Genomic DNA, 11578 nt, shown 5'->3' with positions numbered 1-11578 from the left:
TTAAGATTGTAATTCATCAACAAAACCTACCTAACTAACGGCCAATAAGCAGTAATTAGGAGTTTATTGTAGGAGTAATCTCAGTTAATGGTCTATTAGTTATTAACTACAATAGAAAATGGTCATCCAGAATAAGGCATTAGTATGTGTTTTATAAGTACTAATAAGCAGCCAATATGCTAGTAGTATGCATGCTAATAAGCAACTAGTTAGTAGTTAATATGTGTACCTTAATATAATGTGTTACCGGATACTTTTATGAGAGATTGTAAAAATGTCGAGGCTGGGTTTGATTATATTATATTGTCTTAAATATATTGTACTCGGGGTAAGTAATTCTTAAAAAGAAAACAAATCATTAATCATCATTTACCTGCCTGTTGTTTTTCAAATGAACTTTTTTTTACCAGGAGCACAGTGGCCCCCAACTGAAAATTTTAGGGGGGCAACCAGAAAATTTAGGGGCACACACGGTAAATCAACATGCTAACCAAATATTCACATGTCTACTAATTTCCACTGTATAACTAATAAATACTTTAATTATAGATTCAGAAAGTACAATGTGCTGTTTCAAATTCCGTGTCATATCACAAAAAAAGGTCAAATTTGCTGGTCGCACATTTCTGATTTCCTTAAATCTCCTTAAACAGAGGTGAACCTTAAGTTTGCAAGACCACAATAGACAAACAATGGAAAATGATCTAGGTTCAAATAAAACACAATTATCAATGTAAAACATATCCTGTAATACACACAGGTTGCTTTATATCATGAGCCTGTTCTAATCCTATTTTCATTCCCACTTGTAGAGTGCTGTGACACATACACTGATACGCTTGATGAGGACACAGTCAAAGGTTTAAAAGGTAAACTGAGAAGTTAACAAAACTTCCATACATGCATATCTATGCCAATTTATTTCAAACATGGATAGACAAATGCTCATTCATTATTGGTTAATTGGTATATTCTGTTTCCTTTTCACAGACCGTGCGATAAAGCAGTCTTCAATTACTATGGTGTCTGAATTGCAAAAAGAAGTGACCCTCCACTTAAACATGTGACATCTAAACTGTTTTGGTTCAGCTTTTTACAGGTTTATCTTAAGTTGGTTAAAGGCGGAGTGCACAATTTTTGAAAGCCAATGTTAACATTTGAAATTACCTAATAACAAACATGCCCCTACCCCAATAGAATCTGGACCTTCTTTTGATAGACCCACCACACACATACGCAACCCCGGCAAGGATGTCGGTTAGTAGGCACGCCCCTTACTGCTGTTGGCTACAAGTGTGTTTTGGTAGTCGGCCCAACTCACTTTTCCAAAGCGTTTTTCAAACATTGTGCACTCCGCCTTTAAATTGAACGTAGGCATTTTTTTTCAGTAACTTTTTATGCTGAGAATTACATTATGATTATTATATAATCATTGCTTATGCATATTTAGTGATTGCATATTCATAGTGTACTTTTCATTAATACATGTAATGTTAATGTTGTACAATTTGATAGAAGTAGCTCTGTAATTGCATTTCTCAGATATTTGTTTTATATTGTTTCTCTTTGGTCAAGAGATTATCTATGTCTCTGTGCTTGATTAATTTACTTTAGATATTTTTGTAATGTACACAACATAATATGAAGTATATTAAATTGTTTAGTATTGAAAATCTGTGTATGTGTCTTAATATTTAATGATTTTAATGTAACATTTTAAATATTAAAAACAGCTTTATAATAAAATAGTAGTGTAATGCTAATACATTTCTATTAATGTAATGCTAGTATATTTCTAATATGCTGAAGTACTATTAAAGTGTTCTTAAAGCACAGTTAAATTAAGCTTTAAATGTATTCTAACTGTATTTTTAAGTGTATGAGAAGTGCATTTCAAATGAATTTTAAAGAAGTACACTTAAATTGCACTAAATATATTTGAAGTTGTTCCAATTTATAGATTAAAATTGACTTTAAATATATCTTGAAATGCATTTAATATATTTGAAGTTGTTTCAATATAATACATTTAATATGCATTTAGTATAGTATCATTTAAATATATTAAGTATGTCCCAAAAAATACTATTTAAATATATTTCTTTTTCACCTGGGCTTTTAAAGCTCCGCTGTGTAAGATCTACTCCCATCTAGCGGTGAAAGTCTATATGACAACCAACTGAATATTACTTTCTAGCCCCCCCCCCCCCATTCGGAATGCGTTTTAACTCGTACGGTGGCCCGGCCGTGTCATGCCAAGGTTAACATGGCTTCCAGTAGCTACAAAGCAAAAGCAATGAAAAAAATGAACAATTTGCAATGTCCTTTGCCTGTGATCCATCAAAGCACACAGATTTATGTTTAACATGGAAAAAGTCTGATTGTCATGATATGTCCGCTTAAAATCACATACAAAAAGCAACCATAAACGTAGCTTATAAACTCCTTTTTCATCGACGCGAGAAAAAATATCACAGGGGCTGTTAAACTTGGTATTAAGATGTGTTTTCGTCGATCAGATCACAAGTGGACGAGAGAGACACATTACGTTTACACTTGGTGTTTAAATCCGTCTCTTTTTGTCCATTTTCGGTTGCTTCCCTCCAGATTACTGAGGAGATGGTCTGTGGACGAGTCCCTCTCCTGACATTTAATCATGAGCGGGAGTAATGACGGGTTTAAATGGACGCAAACTAATATTATGTCAGAGTCCAATGCTTATGTTTTAAGTAAACGTTACATGTCCGTGTATATGTAAGAGCTTTCTCTGATATTGGGGAAATAAGATCGCTCAACTTTCACACGCTTGTAAAATGAAACGAAAGACGCGCAGATCAGCTGCGTTTTATCAATGAAAGGCTTAAAATAGGGCTGTCACCGTTTATTTGTGCTAGAGGTCAGAAAAGATGAAAAACATTTCTCTCAGTACCTCAGATTACATAAATGGGCGGAGAGACGGCGTGTGGCTGTTCGAACACATTAAACCACATGCGTGTTTACACTAACTGCATAACCATGCTATAGTTAGCCAAGGAACTATACAACTTCAAGTTTACAACATAGACTGTATAGATGTAAACGAATATGCTGAATTACCTGTGGAGAAGATAGAAAGTAGCAACTTCAGTGTCCCTTGAGCCCCATCTTGGAAAACTAACTCCAATATTTACTTTGCAGGTCGCAGGCTGCATACGTCATCAAGCCTGGTTTATTTAAATTAACTGAGCATTAGATTCGCAAGTCATAAGCATATTACATCAATTTACAATTAACTAAGAATAATTGTCAGCTTTATAATTGTTAATATTCTGAAATAAGACTGTCTTGATGACGTATACCGCCTACACATGCAACCTTCGGCTTCAGCTAGCGGCCAGCGTGAGTGTAGTCTGAAAGCGCGAAAAGCGGAGCTTGAATTTCAGGAATGTCCCTCGTTGGCGAATGTATTTCAAAGATGGAGGCACAACATGGATTCAGCCACCCAGCTAGCATGTATAATCGGCCCGAGCTCGGCTGCCCTGCGGCAGCTGCGGCTCAGACTCCGCATCGGCGTGTGTTAACCGAGCAGATTGTGCCCCGCAGCTCGCTCTGGCACATGCATTTTTGTTCTTGCTGTAAGCACTGGGCCGATTCATGTTCACCGTAACTGGTAACCCAGCTCTGGCTGTATGATCTGGACCACTTTTGGAAATGACTCGGCTTATGTTAAATCAAGGATGGTTTTAATGGATGCCATTCAATTTAGGCGACTTTCTTTAACACAAATGTAGATTTTTAACTCCAACCGTTTTAGTCTGTGCATAACAAAAGACAGTAAAAAACAAAACATGCACAGACAAATCCAAATTAAACCCTGCTGCTCGTTGATGTCCTAAGACACGAAACGATCGGTTTCTGTGAGAAACCGAACTGTATTATATAATTTATACCTCTAACAAAGAGTATAGAAGGGCTTCTATACTCTTTGCCTCTAATATACGGCGCCTTCTTCTTCTTTTGAGTTTTAATGGCGGGTTGCGAAGCAACGTCATAGTTGCATACTGCCATCTACTGTATCTGGTGCACGGCTTGAGGGCTATACAGGGCCATCCGAAACCGTAGGTGGCGGTATGCACCTATGAAGTTGCTTCGCAACCCGCCATTAAAACTCTAAAGAAGAAGGTGCTGTGCACGGGCTCATTTGACTACGCATAGTACTGTATTAGAGGTAAAAATTATATAAATACTGTTCGGTTTCTCGCACAAACCGATCGTTTCGTTTCTTAGGATATCAATGTGTCGTCACGAGCGGCAGGGTTTAATTTGGATTTGTCTGTGCATGTTTTTACTGTCTGAGATTTTGTTACTATTCACATGCATACGACTGACAGACTGAAATGGAGTTTAAAATCTACATTTGTCTTGTACTGAAGAAACAAAATCACATACATCTTGGATGGCCTCGGGGTAAGCTGATAAATATAAAAAAATTCATTTTAAGATGAATCCCGTACGTTGGCGGCTGTTTTAAACTGGGTGCTCGGCTAGGACCCTTTTGCCAGTATGAAGCCGATTTCAACGGTAACTGCAGAAAGCGTCAGCACGCTCAGCTCATCACTGGAGTAACGTCTGTACAACGGGTGAGATAAAACTCAACGCCTGACTGAATCATCCATTCCCTTTTCGATCCTACGCCATACGTTAAACTTGAGGTAAGTCTTGTGTTCAGTTTCCTTAAAAAGCATCAACATTCACGCTAAGCATAGTTTCAATCGAGTTCCCGTCACATCATATATTAACTCTATTTCGAACTGTTGCTGATTACATGTTGATTATTATTGATTCGTTCATGTTCCTTTGACATGTTCATGTACTTTTTTCCAGATGAAACAAACATAAAGAATTCATAATTCATTAAGAATTATTAATTAGGACAACATCAAATTATTTATCATGTCTGAGAAAAGTAGTGCAAATTTTGGATAATATGAAAGTGGCTCCAACTTTTATGGCGCGAACGAAGCTAGCATTGACTAGCTGGGATGTTAAATAATGGGACGCATTTTTTATTAAATGCAATTTACGTGATTAATATTTACAAGCATAGTGGTCTTTGGAAGAAAATTAAGTGGAACAAAATGTTAGCTGGTAGTGCTGTGACAAATCGCAGTTGATCCGAACCACGGTTCGGCTCGCATGTGATTTGCGGATTAATATATACCAGTGTATGGAATGTCACAATTATAGATTTGTGTGTAAACTTAAACATGTCTTGATGGACCCTAATTTATGCACTGTGCAGTTATGCTGGTAGTTGAGTAATGTCATAATGGTTATTGGGTTGGGCTTGGACTAAAATGTAATGGTTTAGTATAATAAGACATTATGTATAGTTTTGTACAATGCTAATCTTTTTTTCTTTTTCCCTCAGGTAATCTTGCTTTTGCTGTTCTAAAATAAACACTGCTCTTAGGTAAGAATAGCTGATCAAATGCATTATTTTAAATCTAATCTAAGACACTAAGCAGTTAAATCGTTGTCTAATTTGCTGCAAGGTATTAAGAACGACAGTAAGCTTGTTGACGATGATCTGACTGATGACTGATATGTGTGATGAGATTAAAACTAGGGCTGTGCAAAAAAATCGATATCGATAGTGTATCAATATTTCGATCTCTACTGTCGATATTTTAAAAATCATCAAATCCCTCTGTGTGCGTCAAACGACCTCCTCGCCGCTGCCGTAGTTGTCACTGTCCAATGTCTCAGAAGTTAGAGGGAGTGAGAAAATGGCAGAAAATTTAAAAACACCTGCATCTTTCAAAGAGCTGCAGGTGTTCAGCTCTATTTTTTACATTTTTGATTGTATTGTGATACGTATCGTATCATGGCCCATGTACCGTGACACGTATCGTATCGGGAGGCCCTTGCCAATACCCAGCCCTAATTAAAACAACTTTTCTTTTAGCACACCACCCATACATGGCACACAAAACAGGTCTTGTGAGGGGGCTGTGCCCACAGGTAGAAATTCTGTGGGTCCACGGGCTTCTCCCCTTTCAGCGAACATCACAGCGCTTAGTCCACCATCGTGGTCTCCAATCTCCATTACCAACAGCCTGAGTGCTACACCTACAGACACCCCAACCCATGCAGCAGCTAGCAGAAGTCAGACATCAGGCCAAACTGGATTTCAAGTAAGAAGGGCGAGTTAGCCCATGGAGAGAAAAAAAATCACTTTGGTATTAGGGCTGGGTATTGTTTCAGATGTCTCAAATCGATTCAGATACACTAGATCTCAAATTGATTGGATTGCGATTTTCGATTCAATGATTACATTTTCACTGGCCCCACCACAAAAAAAGTAATAAATTAATGAAATAGTTTTTGTAGTTTTTACCCATTTATTCTTGTAATAAGGTTATGACACCCAATATTTTAAATAACAGTGAAAATTAACAATTATCAATTCTATTTTTGATACTACAGCTAAAACTACTAATATCAATTTCATAGATTAAAGACAAGTTAATGGCTGTTAATAAAAATTAAATGCAAGCAACGCAATATAAGTACAATAGAACAAAGATACAAATGAAGAAATCTGTGCATTTCAGGTAGGTCTAACAGTATTTTTCAGATACAGAAATTGAAAAAAGTAATCAAATGTAAAATAACACGGCATATCTTCACTAATTAGGATTAACCTTTATTTAATCTGCACAAAGTTACAAATCGTTATTCAGTGAAAAGCAGGGAGTGACTTCCTCTTTTGTAGTTTGATTAACATTTAAAAACACAGACAGGTGAAGGTTACTACCACTTTAAGACTAATGCACGGATCAAATTATGATAGGCAATGAATTCATTCTTTTTCTACTTCTTCTCATAGTCTGTTTACTCGCAAAGGACGGCATTTTTTTTAAAAATGTGTGAATTTGCAAGGAGAGAACTAGAATTAATTTTGTAATTTGCACGCTGTCGCGCAGCTGTAAGCGCTTCCAGTGTGTGCTCTTCTCACATAGCGCATGCAAGTTCTCTTTCGCTTGAATGCTTAAATTGACAAGGCTTAAAAATGCGTGCAAAATGTAAACTTTTATGATCATGCAGCACTGGCCCAATCGGGACATTGACAGTTCCTTCAACCGGAATGCTTTTCAGATATAATGTAATGAAAATAAATACAGAAAAACAATGAGAATTGATATTGAATTGACCACATTTAAAAAAAAAAATTCACTTTTTTTTTGCCTATTCCTATTTGGTAAATGTGATGAGATTAAAACATATTTTTCTTTTCTTTTAGCACACCCCACCCTTACATGGCACACAAGTATATGACACACAACACAGGTCTTCTCAGGAGGCTGTGCCTACAGGTAGGAATTATACAAAGTGATCTCTCTCGGTTTACTCTGACATATCTACGTAAAATGTTTTGCTAGTAATCTGCTATGCCTGCTTTTTCTTGTGTCTTACAGCAATAGGCTTTATGCCCAGCTGCACTACTTCCTGAACTTCAGCCAGCTCCTTGTTTCCTGTCTGCCACTATTGGACAAACTGATTAATCCAGGTGCCTGAGCTTAGTAGTCACAACAACAATAATCAGACACACCTGGATTTATCAGTTTGTCCAGTAATGGCAGACAGGAAACAAGGAGCTGGCTGAAATTCAAGAAGTAGTGCAGCTGGGCATAAAGCCTATTGCTAAGGAAATCCTCATCCAGCTCGATTCTATTAGAGAGCAGCAGTTGCAGACTTCACCCCAGACCCAACACATTTTGGGCTCCCACTTTCAACTATTGAGGAGCTACAATGTTTGTAGGAGACATTAAATAATCCAGATGAGAAGAAGAATTTGGTGAGTTAAATTATGGTTTAATCAGATCATTTCTAAAAGTCAGTCCTCATTTTCACTCATGCTATATTCCTTAAATAACTAATAAGGTACATGTCTTTTTGTTTCAGACTGTTTTTCCTGGAATGGTCGGAGACAAGACTCTTAAAGACACCGTGGGGTGGGTCCTGAAAAAAACAATGAACTCTTCGTGGCGAGACTCATTAATTGGAGTGAGGTCAACTGAAAGCCTGCATTCAAAGGGCTCACTTTGAAAAGTGTGGTTTTGGGTGAGTGTCAGTGCTGGAAACGGCACTGTAGTGACATCCCAGGGCTCTACAGTGCGACTGACTCGATCAGTGGCTGGTTGCATAAACCTTTAAGACTAGTCTTAAAAGTTAGTCATTTTTTTTTTCTTCAAGACTGATCATAATTGTATTTCTATACTCAAACTCTATTTAAAACATTAACATCATAACATTATCAAAAATTGAAATGCATTAATGCCACTTCTGAGCCTCATTAAACAGTCTGTAAATATAACTAAATCCCACATTTCTATTATATGCCACCTCTGCAGTGCAAAGATGAATTGTGTTGCTACTGATTTCATTTGATTGGTAACTTATTCTTCCTGATTGCCTCTTATTATTCTAACTCAATTTATGAATTTGAAATTTAATAAGGTTAAAATGTTATAGTCAAATATCTCCTTATAATGGGAAGGTTATTTTGTCATTGATCAGAATGTAAGCGTAGAGCCCTGCATCCAATATAAGTTTTGGTGGTTTTATGAGTAACATCACATGGTCATGCTGACCTCTTCTATCTTTGTGTTTTTTTTTCAGATGCAGTCCGCCGGAATGCCCTGACCAAAGATGACACAGAAAAGGAGATAGAGCTCGGTGGTCGGTGCTAGCATATGACAGGGATGGTGGCCGAATCCAGACAATAGACAGACAATGAATTAAAACGTTTTAAATTTAAAAATGTTGATTTTTGGAAAATTCGTCTTTGAACTGATTGTGTGTGTGTGTGTGCACCTGGTAATTATCACGTTGTGTCCCCACAAAGATAGGAATACTAGTATTTTTGTGACCTTGTGTCCCCATGAGGAAACAAGCTTATAAATCAAACAAAATGATGTTTCTTGTAAATGTGGAGTAGGAGAAGGGTTTCTGTGATGGTTGGGTTTAGGGAGTGGGGTAGGTAAGGGGAATAAAATATACAGTTTGTATGGTGTAAAATGCATTACGTCTTTGGAATGTCCCCACAAAGCATGGAAACCTGTTTGTGTGTACGAGAGAGAGAGAGAATGTGTGTTCAAGTGAATAAAAAATGCATTAAACGTGAAATCCTTGTTCTTCCTTGTGTGTTTTATTTTTAGTTAATGTTGCATAATGGTTGCTTAGCAACTTTAGTATTAACAAATCAATAAAATCAATAAATTAAACAAGCCCAAATAAGGAACAGGATTGGAGGGGAGCTTACGTCCTCTCACTCGGGGTTCCGCAATCGGGCCACGTTAAAACTGAGTGCTCGGCCGTGTGTTCGGGGCGCGTTAAAACCGAGCGCTCGCAGAGCAATCGGACCTAGATTCATGCCGAGGATCGGCCGAGTGTTCCAGCATTAATCGTTCGGCTTTCGGCCCGCGCAATTTTTGCTAGCTGGGCAGAGAGCGATTCGACGGTATGCATTTTAAATAGCAGATTCTACACTTACGAGAATACTTTGATTAGTGGGGTGGAAGTAATTGCACATGAATGAGCACATACTTTTGAAAGAAAATATGGGTTTTTGCTAAGAATTCATGGGCGTCGGAAGCAAATGAAAAGTGGGTGGGTCCCCACATCAACCCCCCCCCCCACACTGGAAAATACCTTTGCTGCAATAGATGCAATTTTTATGTTTCCTTTTAATTAGCCTAAACATTTGCTTTTATTAAATAAGAAACAGTATTGTGGTCAGAATTCTGGTAATAGCCCTTTAAATATTTTGCAAATAATGACAGATGTCATATTTCATTTATTTTACTCTGTGACATTTTTTTCTCTACTCTGCTGACAGGCTACAATGTTTATTTTTTATTTTGAGGAAATAAAAGGTAAGAAAAACAAATGAAGTTAAACTGATAAAATTTTTGTATACCCTTCTTTTGATATACCCAATCTCTCTTTCTCTCTCTTAAAGAAATATAAATGTGAGATTCTGGAAATGAGATCAATTTATTTAATGGTCCGTCGGGAAACAATGCTGTCATAAGAGTTTGAGCATGTGTACTTCTAAAACACAATCGATCAAACAAGTGCAGAGGTATGATGACTTCATGAATTATTTGCAAATGTACCTCGCAAATAATGTCAATACATGAAGACGTTCAACTCTGTGATATCTCAAATTAAAAGTAATTGCAGGCTTCTGTAAAAAAACTTATCCTTCGAATTATCCAGCGATCGTGGCACCATATTCAAAATAAACTATTTTACTGCAGTGATAATATTTTAACGAGTAGCTTACACTTTCAACGTCGGTTTGAAGGAACATGTGTCAATTATCATTAAAAGCATATGGTAAACGAGAGTCTCCGTGCACCGCCGCAATTTTTCTGGCATCTCTCCACCTCTCCTTTTTTCTCTGTTTATTTGAACTTGGGGCTCGAGTCCGACCTTATGTTCAAACTGCCTTTAAGAACAGCAAGCGTAGTTCGTTTACCGTTAATTATTAAGACTAAATGGGCAGTCAAACTCGTGAAACAGTGAAAGTAAAACAATCCGCCATAATATGGTTTTACATGTCTATAGAAAATATACTATAAATAAAGCAGTTATTAATTTTCCTAATGCATGCTTGTTTGACCTTTATACTTCCATTTAAAACGTTATACATTTCGCAAAGGAGGTTTTTCAGCACTTTGTTCGAACAGCAACTCAGCGACAGCCCCCTCCGCAATTTTTTTTAAAAAGCTGAAACGGGTCTGCGGTGTAAAAAAGCAAAGGTTGGGTATCCCCTCTCTAGTGGAATGGATTTTGACTAACAGCGCTTTGATAAGTGAACAGACAAATGCGCTTAATTAGAGAAAAAGTGGGTGGGTCCATTATAATTGGTCTTAAAAAGTGTGTGGGTTCTGTGCAGTTCTGAGTGAGATGTGTTGACTTTACCCGGGCTGCGTAGACCCATCGGTACAATCAACTGATCGCATGGTGACATAAAACGATATACGCGTCATGCAAATGAGCGTTTAAAACAGGATTGCGCATTCCGTAGTTTTGTCACGGGTGCCCACACATGCGCGAGTACTTGTAAAAAAAAAAAAAACATTTTGGCTGCAGTCTGGAGCCCTTGGTGCCCCCCATTGCCTGGTGCCCCAGGGCACTCGCCCAATCCCGTCTATGGATAATCCGGCCCTGCTCATCTTGGCTTCTTTAAAGTTTTGTTTTTAAAAATTTAAACATCGAATTGATTCTTTTAACAGCCCAGTTTGAATGTTACTTCGCGTATTTTTAACCTCATGTTTACCGCTGTGTACCACGTATACCCTCAATGTTTTACTGTTTGTGCTTTAAATTTAAACAGTTCTAGTATAAAGACAAAAACGAATCATAGTAAATAACATAATATGAACAAATAGGCAACCGATCAGCGCGATGCAGACAAATGAATTAAATCAAACTTACCATACTGTTGATGAGCAAGCAAACAAAGAAACAGAGTCCAGGCAGTAACGGTTCAAGATTTTGAATTTTCCTGTCAAGCCCATAGGTC

The 11578-nt window shown here is 37.4% G+C and overlaps 1 long non-coding RNA gene across 2 annotated transcripts; it reads left to right on the top strand.

Annotated features, from left to right (window-relative positions):
* Positions 1-4407: 4407 nt before the first annotated feature.
* Positions 4408-7527, top strand: LOC135758567 (uncharacterized). 2 transcript variants are annotated; one of them, XR_010536534.1, is made up of 5 exons: positions 4408-4446; positions 4542-4691; positions 5411-5452; positions 7286-7358; positions 7461-7527. It is a non-coding gene; the product is annotated as an uncharacterized lncRNA (long non-coding RNA). The 2 variants fall into 2 exon arrangements; XR_010536533.2 differs by lacking the exon at positions 4408-4446 and having other exon boundaries at positions 4468-4691.
* The last annotated feature ends 4051 nt before the right edge of the window (positions 7528-11578 follow it).

This window comes from Paramisgurnus dabryanus, chromosome 15, assembly GCF_030506205.2.
Source record: "Paramisgurnus dabryanus chromosome 15, PD_genome_1.1, whole genome shotgun sequence".
NCBI lineage: Eukaryota > Metazoa > Chordata > Actinopteri > Cypriniformes > Cobitidae > Paramisgurnus > Paramisgurnus dabryanus.
This window is presented reverse-complemented; position numbering and strand designations above follow the sequence as displayed.